Source organism: Arvicanthis niloticus, chromosome 2 (assembly GCF_011762505.2).
Source record: "Arvicanthis niloticus isolate mArvNil1 chromosome 2, mArvNil1.pat.X, whole genome shotgun sequence".
Taxonomy (NCBI): Eukaryota; Metazoa; Chordata; class Mammalia; order Rodentia; family Muridae; genus Arvicanthis; species Arvicanthis niloticus.
The window spans coordinates 128,975,896-128,999,917 of NC_047659.1; the positions used below are offsets into that span (position 1 = coordinate 128,975,896).

Consider the following 24,022-nt stretch of genomic DNA (forward strand, 5'->3'; position numbering starts at 1 on the left):
AGGAGCTGTGTCTAATCTTGGCCATTGACAGAAAGCCAAGATGAACTGAAAAGATAAAGTTCGATTTGCATGAATGGGCTATGTTTATGATGATAGGGAAATTGAGAGAAGTCAACAGCCACACCAGCAGCTACTAGGTCAGACATCCTCTGAGGCACAGAAATCAGGAAAAGGCATCCAAAGGAAGGCTGCAGAATCTCATGCTGGTCAGAGCACCTTGGGTAAGTCACAGACTTGTCCATGGATCATTTATTGATCATGTACTAAGTACTTGGCATTGTGCCAGGGACATAATACTCTAAAACAGTGGGACAATAAGATAGTCTAAGCCACAGCTCAAAATATTACAATGGGCAAACAGAAAGAGAATGGTAGAAGATACTAAGAACATACATAATTAGTCTACCAGTGGGTGAGATGCTAAGGGCATATATTACTACTCCATCAGTGGGAGAGGTAGCCTTCCTTCCCCACTGACTCCATTCTGATTTAGGGCAACACTAAGTACCACAGCAGTTCTACACTTATCTCTGTACGTCTAACTCACTCATCCTGCCTTCATACCTGGCCATAGCCCATGTCTACCTGAAATCCTGTAATACTAGCTTGCTACAGTGTGGATGCAATTAGTGTTCTTTACTATGGCTGTATCTGATGTGCTCCTTTCTCCAAATCTTTTTCCTGACTGTGTCAAAATGAGAACATGTTCAAGTTAAGATACACATCTGGGCAAAGAGATGCAGGAAGGCACTAATTATATACAAACTCAACAAGATGCTTATGGAAAACAAAAGCTTTCTTGGGTGTGCGATGAAAAAAATTCTAAAGTACATCTATTCCTTGAGATCACACAAACCAGGTTATTATGTCAAACATTAATGAAAGGAGGACTTTAAAAATGTAATCAAGGTCCCAAAACAAACGACAAGGAAATCATTGAGGGAACATGATCTTAGTGCAAGACCATTTCAGGAAGAGCATTTTCTTTAGTCTCACAGACAATAGGTGCAAACAACAAGAAGGACCAGGTGCATTGGGGCTAGCCTACAGAAGGAGGGTCATGCAGCAAGCAGTGTGAACACCATGATCATCAAAGAGTAGAGCTGGCTGACAGCCTGGAAACAGGGACTTCAGCCCAACAGCTGCAAGGAAGTTAATCCTTCCCACAACTAGGGAAGAGGACTCTGGACTTCAAATGAAAATTCTAGCCCCGCCAGGTAAGATTCAGAACAGAAGAATCTAGTCACACAGTGCTAACACTTCTAACCCATTAGAAAGGTGAGGTAAAATCGTGCTGTTTGGTTATTGTGTGTGTATGTGTGGTGTACATGTGGTACAGGCACAGGAGTGTATGATGTACATGCCCATGCATAAGGAATCCAGAAGGGGATGTGTCTTCCTCTCACTGTCCAACTTGAGACAGATAACTATAAGCTTACTATTTCCCCTAGGCTGACTGGACAAGAATCTGCTGGCATCTACCTGTCGCTGACCCTTCCTCCTTTGTGTTGATATTATAGACATGCACAGCTTGTGGGTGTTGGGGATTTGAACTTTCATCCTCATGCTTGCGCAGCAAATGCTCTTACCACTGAGCCAGCTCTCCAGCCTCCATTGCACAGTTAAATCTTAAATTGTTAAATGTTAAATTGTGGTTACATGGGGGATAGAACACTTCTACATGAAAAGAAAATTCAGATTTTCCAAAACGCTCAGGTTTAATGAGCATTAAGGAAGCATCCCTCCCTTTATTCACCAGTGCCCAGTTTAAGGCTTTGAATATGGTCTGATGACTGTAGTGTCAAAGGGATACACTCCTGCCATTAGATACAGAGCAAGGGTGTGCTCTGTCCTCGACTCTAGCATGGAGCTGCAAGTCTGATTTCATAGAATATTGATACATGGATTCTTTCTCCAATAAAAAGAACTAAAACTGTTGAGATCATCTTTTGTTCAGTTAGGACTGAGTCAACGGTGAGAATAAGGAAAACCTGGCACTGCTGACACAGAGAATAAGTGAGTAGCCTGCTTAAGAAGTAAATAAATATCATCTACTTTTGCTCCACAATCAACAGATCTACTACTCCATGAACAGAACTTGAAAGCTTTAAACATCACGGAGGCTCAAAGAGGATGGGTGAATGCTAAAGGGACTCCCACAACAATATCTTGACCAATAACATAAACGGAAGACCCATGTTACCTAAGAAGAGAAGTGTGCAAAGGGTGACATTTGACCTGTGGCATTGTCTTCCAAATATACACAGCCAGAGTCAAGAAAAGCTCTTTGCCAAGTGAGACTGTCTGGGTCCTTGCCCAGTTACTGGGCCTTACTTGTTATAGAAAATTTATTACCATAAAAATGAACAAATTGTAAAACTCAGACTTTAGTGTTGAAAAATTAATTTGGCCTTTGGCCCTTTTTGTGTGGTATCTTCAGAGAACTTCCCAATATACTTGGCCAGTTGAGTGCTCAGGGTTAAATATGTGTACTCAGGAGGTTACCACTGTGTTAGAGCCATTTCAACAGGGAGGCTGTTAGAACTGGGAACACATTTAGACTTTCCAAAAGGCACACCAAAAGAAGACTCTGTACATTGCTTACCTCATTGTTTGTCAGGGATGACTCCCTGTTGGAAGCACATTGGGAATTGGAAAATTGTTCATACACTAGGCTGGAGAGAACATAAAAGCCAAATCAAGGGTTGCAGATTAAAGATGGAGATGAGAATTAGCTTGAAGGGTGCCCAACACTTAAAGAAAGCCAGTAATAAATTTAGAGAGTTGTAGGAAGAATGATGTCATACTAGAGATGGCATAGGAAAGTCAGTGTACGTCATAGAATGGGGCTTGACACTACTGTAAAGAGTCTGACTTTAATCCCTGAAGAACTTTACCAAGGACATGGTTTGATGATTTTCATTGTTGAATGCCATCTGTGAAGATGGTAGTTTGGAGAATAGTCAGGACAAACCAAGATAAAACCACATTTTTGTCTTGTCAGTGACAGAAATTTAGATAAAAAATAAAGTGAGGAGGGTGAGCTATATTTTAGGTTTGGGGCATGTTATATTGTGGTTGTCTGCCATATGTGTGTGGACATGTCTGGCCTCTATTACTTGGGACCTAGAAAATGACTGGCGGTTCGTCCTGTAGACATGTTCCATTTGGAGTGCTGTGCCCATGAGTTTATGAAGGAAGAGGATAGCACTATTACTTTCTTCATAAATCTGGATGTTCCTTTAGACTGTTGCATTGGCTGACTAATCTTTTGTTTTAAATGGAGCCATTAGTACATCCATTCATCAAATGTCCAAAGTTTAATGAGACTCTGCTGGGACAAGCATTATTCAGGCAGCAAGAGTGATAGAATGCAAGGCGAACAAAATCCCAATAATCTTGTAGCCTTAATAAACAAAGAGTTAACTACAATGAATAAAACACTAAGTAATATTTATATATTAGAAAAATTGAATATGAGAGAGCTACGAATGCTTAACAGAAAAACAAAAAAGCCTCAATGCTGAGAGACAGCTGCCATTTTAAAGGTAACAGCGGCTCCATGTCTGATAGTCTGGCCTATGTATTAGTTGTTTTCTATCCCAGTGACAAAATACCTGATGGAATGCCCTAAGGGGTAAAGGTTTTATTTCATTGCACAGTTTCAGACACTCTTCTCTATTGTGACAGAGACAGTAGAGCAACAGTCAAGGGCCATGTAGTGGTGGGCCAGGAAATAGAAATCTACAGAGATAGAAGCAATAACTGCTTGTCCTGACCCAGTGACCTATTTGCACCAGGGCCTGCCACCCAAAGATTCCATGCCACCCCCTAAGAGAACAGAGTGGTGGAGTAAGTAACAAACGGGTAATCCTGCAGGGAACATTCCAGATCGAAACCATAATACTCAGAAAAAGATATCTGGGCTGATGATATTTGAGCAAAGATCTGTGGGGGCAAGGACTGAGGCAAGTTGAGGTCATAAGGAAGAGGGAGCAATGTGAAGATTCTATGGACAGGGAGACAGTCAAGAAACTAGAGGTTGAGAAAATGAGGGACAGATGAATATGGGAGGAATGAGGATCAAACAGGTGAGTTATCACGGAGGTGTTAAGGACAGGGCTAGTGGATCTGGGTGAGATGGAAAACCACCGGAGGGTTCCAAAGTGTTGATGGAGCTAATGCTCCTGTCAACCAGGCTCATAGGTATCCATGGTTAGTGGCAGCTACTCTAAACAACTGTATGTGTATTCATTGTTATAGTTAATTAGTATCAGTATTACATTCATCTGTTCAAGTGCTCACCTGTACGCTATAGAGCGTGTTTACACCGAGCATTGTGATTAAATGTTGGGATCATAGGCATTGCTAGTGCAAAGCCTCTTCCTTCCATAGTTTGCAGAACATATCTCTGTGACACCAGAAAAAAAGGGTTTCTTAGTAAAAGCACATGTCATACATGCCTGATAACCTGAACCAAGGTGGGGGGTGGGGAGCACTGAGGCAACAGCTCGGCATTCCTACAGTTAGATATGGTTGCAGACAAAAACATCACCTGGGAGACTGTGGAAGCTTGCCCCCAAATACACAGAATAATAGCAGGAACTATAGAGGCTCACATCAATAGCTGGAAGGGGACAAGTGACTCCAGAAGGATTGCTACCTCTCCTGCACATGTAACACACACAACAAATAAACATATACTTATTCTACTTCCAATTCCATATTTCATCTCATATATAAGAATTTTTAAAGAATTAGTTAAATATAATGAATACTGACATATTTTCTGCATAGCCAGACCCCCATTTGACCAGAATATGTTATTGTCTGGTTTTATTTACATATCCTATTCTCTTCCTTTCCTTATTTTTATATATGGAGCTTTGTTTTTATGGATTCTTTCAAAGTGTTTGCTTTAATTTCATGGTAGCTTTATCTTTCTTCTAGAATATACATCCCAGGACCATGGGTGAGAGCATAACTCATTAAATTTTGTATAGAATCCGTGCTTGAGATGACTGCATCCTTATGGCTACTGCTACCCCATTTGGAAACTTTTCACAGTGGGAGACGTCAGTGCTCAGCCACAGCTGGGAGACTGACTCTTGTGAGGGGGAAGTCCTGGTTTGTAGCACTTACCAGTTTCCCCAGTGTGAGCATTCGTCCCCATGATCACTCTCTAGTTAATGAAGCCTCAGCAGAAATCACAAGTATTTAACAATTTGTTAGGGCTAGTTCCAATACTCTGCAGTTTGGCTATTCAGGCCTACTTGATTAAGTACCAATACCAGGAAAGAAGAATTAAATGAAGACATTCACGTTTAGTGTGTAATTCTTCTCGGTTAACAAGAGCTTTGAAGGTCCTTGCATAAAGGCTACAAAGAGAAGTGTTCTAAAAACCTTGATATACTACTGAGTGCTTTGGTTGTTTGTTGGTTTGCTGTCCTGTGTTTGTTTTGGTTGTCAAACAGTTTAAGAACATTGTTACTTCGTTAGCTAGGAAACTTTATTGGAATACATTGTGTGCATACATTTTAAGATAAGGGTCCTAATCTTGACTGCTGCTTTGGAGCCAAAATGGAGGAGGACATGCAGTCATTTTAAATACTGTCTCAGAAGTGTTTATAGCCCTCGGGTCTCAGCACAGACTGGAATGAGATTGTCTGCTGTTGATGAGGGAAAAGCACAAAAGATCTTGGAGGACAAAAGATCTTGGTACAGAGAGATGCTCGCATTTAGTGAGGCAGTAAAGGGAGAAGCTGAGCCAACAGGGAAGAGGATCTGACAGATCTGACAGTGTCTTCTTTCAAGTTACACAGTTTCCACATGGGCTTCTGATATACGAGAGAGAGAGAGAGAGAGAGAGAGAGAGAGAGAGAGAGAGAGAGAGAGAGAGAGAGAGAGAGATAGAGATCCTGATTTAGGGAGAATGCTCATTGGTATAGTGATTGCGTTCACATTTCCCAAATCCACATAAAAGCTGGACATCCTCACTACATGAGCTTCAGCTGTAACACCAGCACTCCTACAGTGGGATGTGAGATGGAGACAGGAGGATTCCAAGCAGCTTGTAAGTCATATAGGACAGGAGAAAAAATAGAGAAACCATGATTTAACCAAGGTAGAATGTGAAGACTGACACAGGAAATTCTTCTCTGACCTCCACTTACACATTCTGGCATCTCTGTCTCTGTCTCTGTCTCTGTCTCTGTCTCTTTGTCTCTCTGTGTGTGTGAGAGACAAAAGTCTATAAATATCTTTTCATTTCATTATATTTTTACATTTGTATTTGTTTATGTAGTATGTGCATATGCCCGTGTTTGTTTGAGGCATGTACACATGTAACTGTGTGTGTTTGCATGCATGTATAGGCATTCTAGTCTGTGTGTAGGCCAGAGCTTCACTTCGGGCTTCCTCCTCTATTGCTCAAGGCACATTTATTTTTGCAACAGCATCTCTGGAAACCCAGAGTTCAGTGGATTCTATAGCTTTCACACCAGGAATCCTCCTGCCTCTGCCACCTTAGTGCCAAGATTACAAGCACACATCACTATGTCTGGCTTTTCATACGAATTCTGGAAACTTGAACTCAGCCTATTCCTCAGTGGCTCTTGTAATCTTATTTTATATGCAAATTTTTCTTTAATTGTTGAAACAACTTGAGTTGCTGTTCGCATTTTTCTCACATCACAAATGAGACAATCAGACGTAGAGAAGATCAGTAACATGTCCAAGCCCAAGTGAAGCAGTACACAGCAGCGGAGATTCAGCCCAGACATCTTGTGTCTGGAGACCTCATTATTTGCAGGGCTGTCTCAGTCTGCTCCCCAGGGCTCACCACAGTAGCTACTGCATAGATGTTCAAATGTGCTTGCTTGTTCAGTGAGCTACAGGGAATGGATTGTGGTCACACTTCCAAGAGGAGAAGTTGTTGGAGGAGCGCACTTGTTTTTAGAGCTTTTAATGTTGTGGAAGAAAAACTATACGGAGGTGCATCCCGACTTTCTAAAATCTTGAAAGTTTAAGTCTTTCTTGGAAAACTTCAAAGAGGGAAAAATAAAAGTGTATGAACCCAAAGGTAATTGTCCTTTTATACTGTTACACTTGTCATTGTGCCAACATCCACAAATTTACCCTGGAGATGAAATGAAACTGCCAGATCTTCATGATTATAAGATGATTACAGAGGAGGGACAGCTAGAATCATAACGCAGGCAGGAGTCCGCACACCTTTCCAGCTAGTGAGGACAACCAGGATGCTTCCTGGTGGTTTTTTTCCCCCAGACTTACTGCATAAGTATCTTTTTATTCTCCCTCTGTCGACTCTTTCTCTCCTGGTAGTTGGGCAGCCCTGTTTGATTGTTCCATGAGTTCTGTTGGCAAGGAATTCTTGTGAACATGTTAGTATCATTTAAGAGGCAGTTTATCCGAGCTGGACTGAAAAACAGAAAACCCAGGTGAGGATCCCGTGAAATATCAGCTGCTTCGGGTGTGTTACGCTTCGGATGAAGATTTTCACTGCCGCTGAGAATCCTTCCTGATTAAAAGATTCTGCAGGAAAACGTTAGAGTATGGAAAGATAAAGCTTGCACAATACACACCAGCACGGTGTTCCCACAGCCCCAATTTACTTATTCACTTACTTATTCATTCACGGGACATAAAAGACAAAGTAACAAGGTGACTAAAGCAAGTTCTGACTTCAGCCATTTAATTTAGAAAAATGTTTATAATTGCAAAGGAAAGCTGGAGTTAAAAGAATCACAGACATAGAACCCATTCCTAGGCCACTCGCCTTTCTGGTGAGATGCAGACAGATCTGTGTAGAATATTCCAAACAGCCGCACCCTCCTGGGGCCGGCTGTGATTAGACCCTAGCCGACCACAGTTCAGGCAGATGAAAAGAATGAGCGTGTTCTGATAGAGTTCTACTCTGCTTTTCCCTCTGGGGCTGGTGGGTGGGGACAAGCCCATTTGTCCTGTCTTACAAGCGCAACATCTCTCCCTTTTAAAAGGAAGAGCTTGCCACATGCCATATGCCTTACTATTCGTCAAGCGGTAGAAAGAACTCAATACAGACTAAGAAGTACAATGCCCAAAGGGACACCATCAATCCTGTGTTACCACAACGTCCTCGCTCTCCAGTTGTTTATATTGATTTATCTTTTGCTCAGGTAGACTGACTGAGAGTAATTTTCTCAGTGAGAGACCTCAGATTGCCTGTGCTCTGAGCCCCTGTCTGCTGGAGACGCTGTTCCTCTGCCTAATACAGAATCACCAGAGAGAGTACTTGGGAACCGCCATCACTTCCCCCCACGTGCTACAATTTGTGATTTTTCAGATGTTTGAGCCGATTTCAGTATATGAATATTCCATGGCTTGGAATCTATTTCTGTCTATACACCTTTATTTCTGACTTTTATGTGATGGCTTATGCTTTAGACTTGGATGGCCAACATGATTGCCTAGAGAAATTTTGGTCTAAAAGGCTTTTTTATTCATCTTCAGGATGGGTGACCTCTTTTAGTTAGCAGATTAAGCTTTTTGCTTTATCCAGAAATGTTTCCGTCTATTATTACTGTATGTGTTATTTTAGATCTGCTTTTTCTTCTGCTTAGATTCTCAAATGTTGCACGTGTGTGTGTGTGTGTGTGTGTGTGTGTGTGTGTATGCATAGGGACATATATAGACACATATGCGTATGTTCTATGATCATTCTGGCTTCCCATTATTTGCTTCTATGTTTTAAAATCATTTTACTTTCTCTGCCAAATTTCTGTAGACTTTTATATTCTGATATACATATTTTAAGTATTAAATCATGGGTCTTTAATTTAGAAATCAGGATAAAGTATCTTTTAATTTTAGTCATTTTATTTAGTACTTACCTATTTGGCTTGCATATGCACGTATATATTTACTTTTAAATATACTAAGCTATTTTGGAGTTTTTTCTCTGATCTCTGCAGGTTAGAAAGCTTTGAGGCACCTTAGAGAACCCATCAGGAAAGCCCAGCTTTTCCCTACATGGGCATCTGCTTGTCTTGAGAAACCAGGAAAGAACAGTGACTCCTCTTCTTTGCTCTCATCTCTGCAGTATCGCTCCCTACAGATTTTCTTAATGCTTGTGCAATCTATGAGTATTTTGTATAACCAATAAAATGGTTTTGGCTAGGAGATAGCCAAAGGCCAAACCATGTATTCCACACCACACCAGCAAGGATTATTATGATATAATAATTTTATTAATTTTGTATAATTTACTACATGCATATAGTGTATTTTGATCATACTCAAAACTCAATCCACCTCTAACTCCTTCCAGCTTACTGGTGTGTGTGTGTGTGTGTGTGTGTGCATATGTGTCTGTCTGGGTGAGTGTGTGTCTCTCTGTGTGTGCATATGTGTGTGTATCTATGTGCATGTGTGTGTGTCTGTGTGTGTATCCACATGTGTGCATGTGTGTCTGTCTGTCTGTGTGAGTGTTGTATGTGTGTGAGTGTGTGTCTGTGTGTGTTGTTTGATTTTCCACTTTACCATCATTGTTGCCCTCCTTTTGGTTAGCTTTCTGCTTGGAAATATAACCTTGGACTCACTTCAGTGATCTTAGTGCACAGAATCCCAGCTCCTAGTTATGAAATCCAGAAACAATCTCCCCAGAGAGTCTCCCACAATCAAACACTACTAAGTAGCAGAACATAGAAGATGTCAAATCTGCAACCATGCAGGTATGAACACCAACTCTGCCTCTGCCTCAACACACAATAAAAGTCCCTTTCTTAGACATACACATGCACGCACACACATCCCCAGTCCATGTCAACATAGATGCCACTGAGCAATACAAGAATGCAGTGATCAACATTTGTTGCTATTTGTCTGATGTTGAGCTGCATGCCAAACAATTTATTTCACATATAATCATGTGAAATTATATTTCACATATAATCTAGTAGCCAGCTAGAATTTAGTTTTTTGAACTATGTGAATCACAGTGTTTTTTTTTGCTTCTTGCTTTTTATGTAACTAATTGGACACAGATGTTACATCTCCTTGTCCTTAAACGTTTTGGAAATTTAACCCCAGTACTCTTCACCTATGAGTCTTGTTGCCTACCTATACTGTTCTTCTCCTGTCCACCCTCTAGGTCAAAATATGAATCTCATATGCAAAACTCCCATATAACTTTAAAACAATTTCTACAATCCTCAGAACATACATTTTTTCCCCTTGAGGACCCATTTTGTGAATATTTGAAAAACTGAGTTCTGACATTCAATGGAAAAAGGTTTTACTACATATTACTTATCAATGATTTAAGGACTTGATTCTTTTTTTTCAAGACGGAGAAATGTTACAATGTTTTCTACTCCTGGGAAAACAAGATAGCATTTGGCCACATAATTTTAGTTGACCCAAACTTCCTTGTATAACATTTGAAGAGTTTACAGGAATGCCTACCATACTATGGGGTGCTTGGTATCTTAGAAAAAGGGTCCACTTTATTCTTTGTGTATCTCCATGAGGATACATTCATGGCCAATACAGATCTGGATCCTGCCCAAGACCACTCCTCTGACTTCCAAAGAGAGGATACACTCAACTTCCAATGGCCCATCCAACAATGATGGGACCATGGTTGACGGGAATTATCTCAGTTTTGTCAGTAAAGAATAGGCACTTGGTAATGATCCATTTCCTTCCCCTTCATGTGTCCCTGCAGCGGAAGACGGCAGGACAGAGCGAGACCCTTGGCTCAGCTTAGCCCTTTCCTCCTCTTTCCTTTCCCAAATACCCTGTCCTCTTCCATGAGGTTCAATCTTAATTCTTGAATTCCAATCAAGTTTTAGAGGAAGGGGAAATACAATTTCTTGCAGATTTTGTTGGTAAAGAAGCTGATGCTATCTCCCATTGTTCTTCCCATCATCCGGTTTGAACTTGTATAAAGGTATGCATCCAGCTGTGTTCTGCATCCTATGAACCATCCTGGAGATTGACTTAATTTACACCAAATATGGATAGCAAAAATACTGCTCGAGTGCAGAAATTCAGAACTACTAAAAAAGCAAAAGTGTAAGTAAAGAGAAAACATCGGGATGAAGAGAGCCCTCAGTATATGAATTACACGTATAGATGCCTATAAAAATAAAAGAAAGGAAATCAATGAAATGAGAAACGGTCTATAGGACATCACTTCTACAGCTCTGACAGTGGCTGTGCCCCATTGTATGAACAACTACAGACTAGAAGTCAACTATACACAGTGGTTATACAGTTGGTGCTCAATAAATACTCATGAGAGGGTTAGCTTCCTATTCCTAATGTTCCTGCATTTCTAAGCCACAGAAATGGGGAGTAATAAAAATATATCTGCATAAAGCTGAGGCAAGATGGGCTCTACTCTGGATTGTAAAAAGTCCTTTTTTATATTAACTTTGTATTGTGGAATTTTCATAGATTTACCAAATAATTAGCAACAGGGTAGCAGGCAGCTGGCACACGGCTCTCATTTGACTTTCAGTTGATTAACTTTTCAATGTCATCAGAAAGCACCACTATTTTTCCAAAGCAAGAAACCAATGTCAGCATTTTATTGAAACAAAATTTTAGTTGGGAGTCACTGAGTTTTATATTGGGAGTATTTTTGTCTTTGAGGTATTGAATCCAGGAAATTACAGCCAGATCCAGTCACCCTGCCACTATAGTCTCCAGTCAAAGGGATTTTCTCTGTCTTTAATTTTTTTGGACTCTGGCTCCTTTCAGGCATATTCATGAGATTTCCTCACAATATCTTAGTGATAAAACATCTCCCAACCCAGGTTTTCCTCAAGTCTTTTTCCTCCTGGTTTGAGTAGAGTCACTGATGAGTAGATAGACTATCTGTGGGGAGTCTGAATGGCATTTCTGATGATACTGGTATAAGAGTGTCTGCCAGGAATCTAGAGTAACTAGAGTAGATGATACAGTTGTTATTTTGAAAACTATTTTGTTAGCCGAGCAGTGGTGGTGCATGCCTTTAATCCCAGAACTTGGGAGGCAGGGGCAGGTGGGTTTCTGAGTTTGAGGCCAGCCTGGTCTAAAGAGTGATATCCTAGACAGCCAGGGCTACACAGAGAAACCCTGTCTTGAAAACAAAAAACAACAAACAAACAAACAAACAAAACCCCCAAAACCAAAAACCAAACCAAACCAAACCAAAACAAAAAAACCCTGAAAACTACTTTGTTATCATTTAATTTCATAATATTTTGTGCATTACACTAGGAGATAGTCCTTTATTGTGGAATGAGCGATAACTAGAACATGACATCCTGTGGTTACCAACTAACTCAAACCTTGAGGAACTTTAGGACTTTACAATGGCAGTGTGGCATCTGATCTATTCAACTTCTCCCTAAGCTCTTTCCATGGAAATATGGGCCAAGAACCACCTCTCAAGAACACTGTCCTCAACAGACAGCAAACTTCCTTCATCTGCACCTCTTCAATTTTCTTCTCTTTATGCTTCAAAAGACACTTTCCCTAATGCGCTAAGGCACCCCCTCCCCCCAGCTCCAGCTTATCTTGCTTTGGCCTCTGGTTATATTTTGGCCAAGTCTATAGCCTAAATCAAATAAAAGGCAGAAAAGGAAGGAGTCAAGAGGGTGATTGCAGGAAAGAAAGCAGTCTTCTCAAGGTGTCTGATTTCTGGGTGAGGTATTCATTACATCAGTAAACCCTTCCCAATGTGGAAATTACAACTTCTGTGAGCATATCTCCTAGATATTTTGATGCTAAAAGAGCACATATCCCTATGCCTAACTCAGTTACCACATAACACACTCATGTTTATTGCCACCATGCTGTTAAGTCTACTTTACAGGAGTTTTAAATGCAGAGACTTAAGAGTTAAAATAAAATGTTGTTATCTATTTAACATATGCTTTGGTTTAGTAGCATCATCATAAGAGTTTCTTGGACTTAAAAGAAATTTAGGGACAGGAGTCCACGTTTCAGCTTTAGTATTGCTGACTTCTGCATTTCCCGTATGTCTGGGTCTGTTTGTCTCCTGTGGAAGTGACTTCACTGGGACTTTCATTGGGTGTGCGAGGGGGCAATTTTCATGCTAAGTTTGAGTGAAGTAGACCTTAATTTAAAGGAAACTTAGATCCTTGATCATTTACGCAAAAGATAATTTAGAAGCTAATGATTTTGCAGTTTTAAAAATCAATATATAAATTATAAACAGGGATAACATTGCCAAGATTTGAGTTGGTGGTTTAAACAATGAAGTTGCTGAAAGGTGCCATAAAACAGAACAGAAACACAAAGATCCGGTCAGAAGAGAGTAAGACCATTGTGGAGTGAGATGGGAGCTATTGCATTAACAGACAGGAATGGGAAAAGTATAAGAAAAGTGATAATTTAAGTGAAAACATAACATAATTTCTTTGAACTTCATGGACATAAATTTGGATTTCTTTTTCTTGCTGAGTCTAAGAAAAACTTCTTGAAAAATACTAAACTTTTGAAATTCCTGAATTTTAATGACATAAAACCCCTTAAAGTTTCTGCTTATACTGTTGCTTATTTATGGGATAAGAGGAATTGATAAGCAGTTAAAGGTGTTTGTTTGTTGCTTTCACAAAGGACCAGAGTTCAATTTCCATTGTCTGTGTCCTGGGGCTCACAACCTACCTGTAGTTTCAGCTCCAGAAGATTTGATGTCTTTTTCTGGCCTCTACATGCAATTATACACACTTGACCATGATGAGAGAGAGAGAGAGAGAGAGAGAGAGAGAGAGAGAGAGAGAGAGAGAGCGCACACACACACACACACACACACACGAACTAATGTACACATGCGCACACTCACACAAGCGCAGACAGAGACACACTAAACCTCTAAAAAGAAAATAAACAATTGATTATTTACATAGCTGTATAAAACCATGAACTATCAGATTTCTCTGTAACATGAAGAAGCTCTTTAGGCAAACCTACAAAATCTGAGGGGAAATCATTGCAAGTTCAGTGTTCTACATATGAAGAAAACATTCTGTACTACTGGTGAAGCAATGAGTCTGGAAAGACATAAAAGAAAAATCACAACCCTTATCATCTAAACGTCTTATCTCTGTGTTCTAATATTTCAATGCAATTAGAGCAGAGATATCCATATATGGAAAATAGAATAAGTGAAAACTAATGAGTAAATAATGCATATAGATATATGAAAAGATGTGTCTATAAACACATACCATATATAAGTATATATAATTAGGTGCTGCTGCTGTAATTCTGTAGCTCAGACTTAAGTCTTGAATGAGAGTTAACACTTAGCAGTGGATGATCTTTGATACACTAAGCTACCAAAACAGAGCAAACAAAAAAACACCCCCATCCTCAAAAATCCCACTCCACTAAATTCAGCTTTGGATATAAGGGATAATGTAACTGGTCAAAATCAAAACACCAGATATGGCAATAGGCTATGGTAATAGTAGATAAATGATTTGTAAAAAAAAAAAAAAAAAAATGTGTTGAAAAATGCAGGTGTGTGCTATGATTAAGTTAATGGAATGTAATATTTCACATCTGTACTCAAGCTATACAAAAATACCATGAAGAATAGTTGTTGACAACCAAAGTTCCCTGACTAACAACAGGCTTAAACGAGTATAGGGTAACTAGAATCACTTCCTGTGAACAACAATCTTCCAGTGGATGACAGGACCCTCTCCCTCATGACACTCTCTCCAAATCTGTGTTTTAAATGTTTGTAGCTCACAATTTCATAGGCCTCTTTCAGTGGAAAACCAAAGCCACTGGAAAGCATTTATCTCAATGGCTGTGTGTTTGTTGGGGGCAGGGTGCCTGTGAAGTGTCAGTGGAAAAAGAGTTTAACTGTTACAGAAGTGGGAAACATAATTATACTCCAAATTTATTCAGCCTGATAATGACCAAGAAAATAGGATAACCAGAAAAGAATAAAATAAATTTTCATTATTTATATTATGTATTAAATCCAAACCTAATGGATGATGAGAAAATATTGATGTGAAGGCAAAGAGAATTTAAGACAATATATATGGGAAAATAAAGATGCCTATGAAAGGTGAACATCCAGAGGTTGAAGAAGACCTTTTATAGGGCTCTTAATTTTTCTTGTATCACATGTGCATTTTCCCAACATAGTCTCTGCTGTTTCGTTATTCATATTTTATATTTTTCATTTTTGATTCATCTTGTTTTTCCTCTCCAAATCAACAAACACCAAATTATTCTTCTCCTTCCATAACTTGTTCAAAAATCACCAGATATGGTAGCTATAGCTGTAAGTGTTCATGCTGAATTATGTATTAAATTCTGCATTTATAGCAAAGAATTTTTGCCATTACCTTATTTCTTAAAAGACTACTGTAATTATGCTTTCATTTCCCCTCCACCATTGTGACCACTATCCTTCTGAGTCACTGTTTAAACTGCAGACATGTTATAAGGGATAAAATGTTTCTTTTCATGCATTCTTTAAAATTCTGAACAGCAGTCACCTCTCCTACCCAGCTTTTCTTTCTGCTGAAAACTACAACAAATATATCCACATATGTGTCTTTAGATTTTAGAATTTTAATTTCTGTAAGTTGAGTTCTAAGAATTAAGATAAACACACCAAGTAGTATGTTTAGTTGTAATTCTTTCACTTATAGCTGTTTCTTGATACTTTGGAGTATGCATGTATTAAAAAAAACATAACTCACTATTGTCCATTTATGGTAGACATTCCCGTTTGTTGTTTTTACACATGTACTTCTCAACTGACACTGGTGTTCAAGCGTACCATCCACTGCAGTGGTCTAATTTTCTTCATTTAAATTAGTCAAGACACATGGAAGTCACAATCACAGCTCCTGATACTTTCTCATCTAAAATGTTGGGCCACTAAATTTTACTGTAATCTTACTTCAACATAAGAAATTTTTATTTGAAAAATTTATACATGCATACCATACCCACTCTTATTCCCTCCATGCAAAGCCCCAACAAATCTCCCTCCCAACTTCATGTCTTCTTTTTATTTTTATAACTTACTAAGTCCAATTTGTGCTGTCTATAAGGTCATTGGTGTAGAATCATCTGACAGGCAGGAGTGACCTGCCAATGACCACCACCTAAAAGAAAATTGACCCTCTTCCCTTCAGCAGTTATCACCTGTTAATGGCTCGGTGGTTAGTAGTGAGCCCTTGGGAGCCCCTTCCTGTTTTATGTTGGAGTTTGAAACTCATTTTTGGTGTTGTGTAGTTCTCCTGTAGGGATCCATGGCTGCCGTGAGTTCCTATGTACAACAGCTACATCGTGTCCAGAGGACAGCGGCTCACAGCACTACCCCGTATCTTCAGACTATTACATTCTTTGTACCCCCCTTTCAAGTATGTTTCCTGGCCTTGGAGAGATGATTGATACAGACTTCTCATTTAGGGCTGAGCACTCACGGCCACTTATTCTCAGATCAGTGACTAGTATTGAATCTCTGCATTAGTCACTACCCAGTGCTGTAAGAAACTTCTCTGACCAAGGTTGTGAGCAGCACAACTTTATGAATACAAGCGTTTAGAAGGTAACAACCTCATGGGCATTTAGCAAATAATATCACCAGGTTCTCTCCTTAAGCCTATGACTCTCCCAGCCTTAGGTTCTGAACATGTTTTTAGTACCAGGCATAAGTTTCTTCCTGTGCAGCAGGCCTTAAATCCAATCAAGACAGTGGTTGGCTGTACCCATAAAGAGTCATGCATCTTGCCTGATGAATTGAAATTGTAGTATAAAGGATCCACTGTTGGCTAAGACCATTTTTTTTTCTTTTCTTTCTTTTTTCCCCTAGCAGCCTACATACCCTCTTCCAGCACTTTGATGGCCAACAGGGAAAGAATTTCATGATCAGCTCAAGATACAATTTCTTTATATTTTGAACTGAAGCATGTGGGTTTTGTTGTTGTTGTTGTTTGTTTTGTTTTTCCATAGGGTCAGACCATGTTGTTCTGTGGGTAACCAAAAGCAACAGCTCTACCCTGTATTGTTTAGGAAACCTCTGGAGTCTTGATAAGATTTGAATGTAATCTTTGCTGGACACAGAGAATTTCAGATAGTAACCCAACTCTTCTGGGAGCAGTACTACCCATCCATGCAAGGTACAGCTGTTCAAGAGCCACATAAGATGGGTATGCCAAAAACACACTGGAAGCTAGAATCATGCAACCCAAACAAAAAACACAAAAAGCAGATAGTAGAATGCACATGAGAACACTGGAGAGACACTGTGAGCTAAAGGTTAGAGAGGATGGAGGCTGTGGATAAGGAAGAGGAGGGAGAAAAGGGGGAGGGGTTACACAAAGCTAAAAATGTATGAAAAGTTAAACATATGTATGTATGCATGTATATATGTATACATGTATAAAGAGAACATATTTTAATTGTCTTTAGAGTTAGCTATACTCCTGTGGTAGGAGCAAAAGACACCATGCAGAGATCAGGAGTCTGTTGTCCTTAGTCTCCAAGGTTTACATGCAAATTTTGTTACTTTCCAGCTGGGACCAGGAGTGTTAAGTCTCCTTAAGGCTTCCCATTCACATCCTTAAGATAAAGAAATAATTTCATTCATATGGTTCATATAAAGGTCAAATGGAATGTTTAATGAAAATAAAATTCATAACAAAGTGGCCCGACTCCTAGCTTGAACCTGAAGAACAGCAGCCAGTAATAACAATGTCTTCTTTAGGGTGCCCACACATGAGAGAATGGAAAGCTTCACATTTCTGAGCTAGATACAAAAATCTCCTTATGCCTTTCATCAGGATATCCATGATTTCTGCCTTGTTTGCATGGACTCCCATTCTGGAAACAACTAGGGTGCATCTTCAGTAGGTCTTGTCAGATACTTGCTCCTGTCCACACACAAACTCATGGCTCGAGCTGCTGATGGGTGTATCCTCTGAGCTTGGCTCTGCTGCCTGACTCTTCTTTCTGAAAGAGAGAAGTCCTCTTTATCTTCTGGTATTCTGCTGCTTCCTTCCTTTGATCTGATGCCTCATTATTTTCTTGTGATGTTGTCAAGGTGGTGATTCTGTGACCTGAGGGTCACTTATAACCATAGACTCCACTAGGTCTGAGCACTCTGAAGCAGTTCCCCATCCTGATCTTGCCTGAGTCCTATGATGACAGCGATTTCTCCACTGAAGAAGGTACATGAAAATGTATCTTGAACCTCCATCACCCCTATGCAGAAGGCCTCTGAGCTGACAGTCAACCAGAGACAAATATGGTGACTTAGAATTGTGGGAGAAGTGTGCAAATTCTCTGATGGCTAACACTCACTGAGGCTGGGACTTGCTGGGAGCAACACAGATCAGGAGGATGAGAGAAGGGCCTAACTTTGCTAGAAAATGTTCTATTTCCCATGGGGTGCTGTGGATCACCAACATAGCCTAGTCTGTGTAGCAAGCTCTGTGAAGAACAGGGCAAGAAAATGTCATCAGGACTAGGATTGCATGAGCCTCGGGTTACCCCACATCTGCTTCATTCAAGTTGAACTCTGCTCACTGCCTCTCACATTCTTCAGAAAACAGTTTCAGCCATATATTCAATAACGTCCATTCAGTGTTCTTACTTCTTTCTTTTTGTAGAGTAATCAAACTTACACATGATGTTATATGCATTTAGTTTACACAACATGTGGTTTTGAAGTGTGTATACTCTGCGGATGAAGGGAATGCTCCGGCAGCCGTTACGGAAAACAAACAATTGAGCTGCCATATGGGACCAGCTGTCTCACTACTGTGTATGGATCCAAAGGAAATAAAATCAACATGCTTAAGAGACAGCTGTGCCCTCATGTTCACTGCAGCAGGTTCACAAGCTAAGATATACAGTCAGTGCACGTCCACAACATATGAAGAGGTCTCAATGTGTGGCGTATATGTGGACAATGGACTACTATTCACCCATCAAAAGGATTAAAATGTCATTTTTTCACCACATGAATAGTCCCCAAAGATATCACATTAAGGGAAGTAACCAAGCACATGAAGATGGGGGATCTTTCCTCCATCCCCAAAGGATTTATTCACCATCTTTTCTTCCTCTTCTCACATCCTAACAGTCTCTGTGATTAATCTCCTTGTTCATGCTTTCTGAGCTTTCTTCCTTCCCTGCTTTTCACATCCCCCTTTCTTTCACTATGTTCAGTGTCTGTCATTGAATTCTACATACATGAGCATGTATAGTATGTGTGTTATTTTAATTAAAATATAATCATATAATTTCCACCCACCTTTGCCATTCAATTCCTCCCATACCCCCACTTTTTCTCCAATTAATGTCCTCTTGTCCTTTGAGTATTATGTATATACATATGCACATATATTTATGTATAATGTATTGTTCATATATATGTGCATAAATATATAAATACAATCTGCTGAGTCCATTTAGTGTAGTTTGTGTGTTTATGTTTTCAGGGCTATAATTTTGTATTGAATAACTAACTTGGGGTCTAATTCCTGGAAAAGGCTAATTCTTCTGCACTCAGTAGTCATTAATTTTCTGTGGTTCTTTTTCTAGTGGTAGGGTCCCTGAGAACCTCTCCCTTCACATTAGCATATCTTTTTGTGTTGTCTTTGTTCAGGTTTTGTTTTAGGAAGTCATATTGTTGTGGTATCATGGGTGTAGCTTCTCTGCTGTTTCTAGGAGACAAGATCTCATAGTAGACGTCCTCTGACTCTACCTTTTTGTTCCTTCTTCCAGGATGTTTCCTGAGCCTTAGATTCAGGAGTTGTGTTGTTGTGTATCTATGGTCAAAATAATCAGCTGGTTGTGATGTACACAGCCTCAAGAGAATTCTACTTCTTAATATCCCTGAACATATCTATTTTCCTATCCTCCTTATGCCCATCTGCTTGTCAATTTTAAATTTTGAAGGACCCTTGAAGTCTATGTACTTTCTGAAGCTTTCCTCAATTGTCATAAAAAAATTATAATTTTACCTTATTGGGAACCCCATGAAAACTCATAGCCTCCAGAAATTTGACTATGTACATAATAAAATGTTTTTAAGGGTAGACATAGATCTGTGTTTATTCTTCCATCCTTAGTACTATAAAAAGTACATCAAATATGTATTGGCTGATTTATATCATACAAATATATTTTTTAAATTTCTGCATAAGTAGGACTAGCACATGAAAATGTAGATCATTTATTTTTATTTATTATATTTATTCATTTTAAATAATAATAATATTCATTTATTAGGAAAATAATAATGGCAATGAGATACCCACTAGGAGAGTAAAACTAAAAAGCCAACATTATCTGGCATTTGGAAAAGAACCTGAGCTTTTTCTAGTGGAAATGAAAAATAGCACAGCCTGAAAAACAGACTGTAAACTTTTTAATGAAGAAAGTACACTTATCACAAGACACAGAGATTCTCTCCACAGTGTTTGCTAAAAATAAATGAAAACGTATATTTACTGAAACTACAAACCAATCCATTCATTGTGCCATGCACCTGTAATCCCAATACAGGGGAAGAAGACAGAAGAGTATAAGGAGGTCAAGGCAGCCTGAGCTGCATAGAGACCTGTAAAGGAATTTTAATCCAACAACATTGTTGCTCTGACAAAGGATCACATCCAAAGACTTTCCTAAGCCTGTGTGATCTGGCTGCAATACAGACTTGTCCTTAGCATACACCTTTAATCACCCTGGCTGGAATACAGACCCACCCACCTTTAATCCCAAACAATGTAGGTAAGATTAATTTGTAGAAGGAAGCAGCCATGTTTAAAGGTGATGTCTAATTGAGGGCAGACAAAGCAATGAATCATAGATATGAAAGCTTTGACAGAATGAGCCAGAGAGTGAGAAGGAGCCAGAAGATTAGAACAAATTGCCAGAGTTAGTTTGAGACCAAGTAGAGCAATTCTGTCAGAAGCCAAGAGAAGCCAGTTTGAATCAGTCAGCTTAGAAAGGAGTTTGTGCCAGAATAGCTGAGTTGAACCAGTCAGCCAAAAGTCAAAAATGGTAGTTTATTTAGCAGTAAGCCGGCAAAATGACAATTACTGTTGAATAAAAATTACTTTTACAGAGACCATCTCAAAAAACCAAGCAAATCAATGACAACAGCATAAACATGCAAAATAAAAACATTGACAGATCCAGTAGCTTCATTAATGATTGCTTAAACTGAAAACAGCCCAAAGGTCTTTCAACATCAGAGTTGGCAAACTGTGGTATACCTATGCAAAGGAATTCTATTTAGCAGGAAATCAAACAAACTAATACAAATAACAACTGGATGAGTCTTAAGAACATGATGCCAAGTGTCTTAGTTCCCTAAGTTCGCTTAGTTCCATTTCTGTGAAGAGACAGCATGACTAGCAATTCTTATAAAAGAAAACATTTAATTGAGCTTGGCTTACATTTTTTGAGGTTTATTCTGTTGACATCATGCCAAGAAGCAGGTAGACTTGGTTCTGCAAATCGATCAACACAGAGTAGAAGGAGACCATGTACCACATAAGCATAGCTTGACACTAAGCATAGCTTGACCATAGGCGACTTCAAAGCTCACATAGACAGTGATAAACTTCCTCCAACAAAGCCACACCTCCTGATAGTGCCACTTCCTATGGGTCAAACATTCAAAGACATGAGTCTTTGAAGGCCATATCTATTTAAATCACCATGAGTGAAAGACATGTACTCAAATAATGTCATGCTTTTTCATTCACTGACATAACACTCTGGGAAAGATTAAGAATGTATATAGAAAGAACAGTTCAGAATGTGTCAAGAATTGAATATGCAGTTAGAGTTTGAGGAGTTATTAACATTATGCAGCAACTTAAGTAATGGTAGGATGCCTCTACAATTGCTAAAAGTCATGGAACCAAATATAGCTTTTCTGTATGTACTCCAGTTCATTTAATAAGAATATAATATAGGAAGAGGGAGCATTTTGGATATAGTACAAGCTCTTTCCCATCACCAGTGATCCAAAGAGGATCACCAACATGGTTATATATACTCCATCTTTCCCTGAAGGATCTGAGGTGGAGAGGCCAATCACCTACTTGCAGTCTCCTCAGAGGTTCAGTGTCAGAAGCTAAAGACCTAAATTGTTTCACAGATCTGTGAGTAATTGGAGGGAGTAGCCTAGAGTCATTGAACAATTTAGTATAGAACATAAATCTGACTGTTTGACTGACATAAATTTTATTGGGCTTTTTAATATTAATCTTACCCAGTAGACCAATGACTAGGCTTCAATAAAGGTAATGTCTGTCAAAGGATGACATTATTTAATTTTTGAAACAGAATTAATCAGTCTTCGTGTAGACTCTTCCCTCATGTATATTCCTTCATTATTGTATTTAATAAAGTGTATTTTAATTATTTGTTTCTACATAAGCCTTCTCCACAAGGACTTTGGGTTCCTGAGGTCAGCCTACTTGTCTGTCTACTCCAAGTGCAAAGAAAATAAGTGCTTGGTAGATTTTGTTGAAGAATAGATGAACACCATGATGAGTCCCACCTCTGTGCACGTCTTAACCTTCCTCCCGGTTTGTACAGTTTCTCCATGTAACCTTTCCCCTATTTAGATCCTTTAGCCATTTCTTTGGCAACACTATCTCTTTCATGGTAAGGGTTATAGTCCACTCACCACCTGCAGCTCTTACTGATGTGCCAGATCCAATGGCCTTTATGTAATACCTATTCAACCATACTACAGTTTCCTGCCCTTACTACTTCACTGATCTCATATCTCACCATTGAGTGGTGATCCAATTCACTGCTGACACCTTGTTTTCTTTCAGTGTATTATACATGTCTAGCTGGGTATAGCTTAAAATGCTCTTCAATATGACGTTCACCCCATTATTCTTGGGGGGATCTTTGCTACAGTAGTCTTTCTTGGACGAAGCCTTTCCTCATCCACAATATCACATTACTCTTTATCACCACTTCCTGGCATCTCTGAAGACATTCACTTTAATGAAACTTCATTTGGAAATAGATCATAGAGTCCAAGACAGCGTACAACAGAGTAGAAAGGGACAACTAGAAGTTGTGACATACTTATGACCCTTGTACAGCCTCCAGGTCCTATTAGAGAGTAAATAGACTATTTAGACTGAAATTGTCCAAATAGTCTATGAGATAACTGTTTTGTGTTTTGTTTTGTTTCTACCAGCTTGTCCAGGGCGCAGTATCTTTGTTGCCTTTAGAAAAGACTGTGTAGACTCTTGTTTCATTGCTTCTGTCTTGAAGGCTTAGTTATAATTAGATTTAGTAGCGAGCACAGTAAACAGTGTCTTCTGGTTATAGCTGGTAATATGCCTTCAGGAGGCCTCTGTCCTATATATAGGTAGTGATAACTTCATTAAATATGAAGAATCTAAACAAACCTTAAAAAGTTATACTCAGTAATTAAACAAGAACCACAGGCACATTTAACATAAACTATGGGTATACTCTGGTAAATTAATAAATGTATTGTCTCTCTAAAGCCAAACCCACACAGAGTAGGTGAGTAGGGACTGAAATTGTCCAAATAGTCTGTGAACACTGGCAGGCCACTTAATCTCTATGCCAGTTTGATTATCTGTGCATATTACTAGGATCATTCTCAATTGTATGTGGGGTGAGTTCCTCACCAGCGAATAGATACAAAGGACTTTGCATGATGACTTCACATACTTTATACATACATAGTACCAGATATACAGCCTAAAGGTGATTGTACATGGGAGGGTGAATAGATTTAATTTTTTCTTTTTTTCTCCACACTCCCCCCCCCTTTTTTTTTTTTTCCAATTTTTGTCCAGGCAGTAACACCAGCCCTACCCAATCCTTTTTGAGGAATAAATGAATGAGAATTACAATAGACAATTTCTGTTCCTACCCTACCACACCTACTCTTGTATTTCCCCAGATGCTGAAGATGGCAGGGTGTATGCTGAACAGAAACTTTTCTTGC

General features: G+C 39.2%; 1 long non-coding RNA gene across 3 annotated transcripts in view; it reads right to left on the minus strand.

Annotated features, from left to right (window-relative positions):
• The window catches only part of LOC143441211 (uncharacterized), an 89,473-nt gene that overhangs the window by 36,017 nt on the left and 29,434 nt on the right, over positions 1-24,022 (minus strand). Inside the window, exon 3 of one of the 3 annotated variants that reach the window (XR_013108439.1) lies at positions 17,707-18,003. The exons of the other annotated variants lie outside the window; for them this stretch is intronic. This is a non-coding gene — a long non-coding RNA (uncharacterized LOC143441211). Of the gene's footprint in view, positions 1-17,706; positions 18,004-24,022 lie in introns of those variants that run through there. 3 annotated transcript variants of the gene reach the window in all.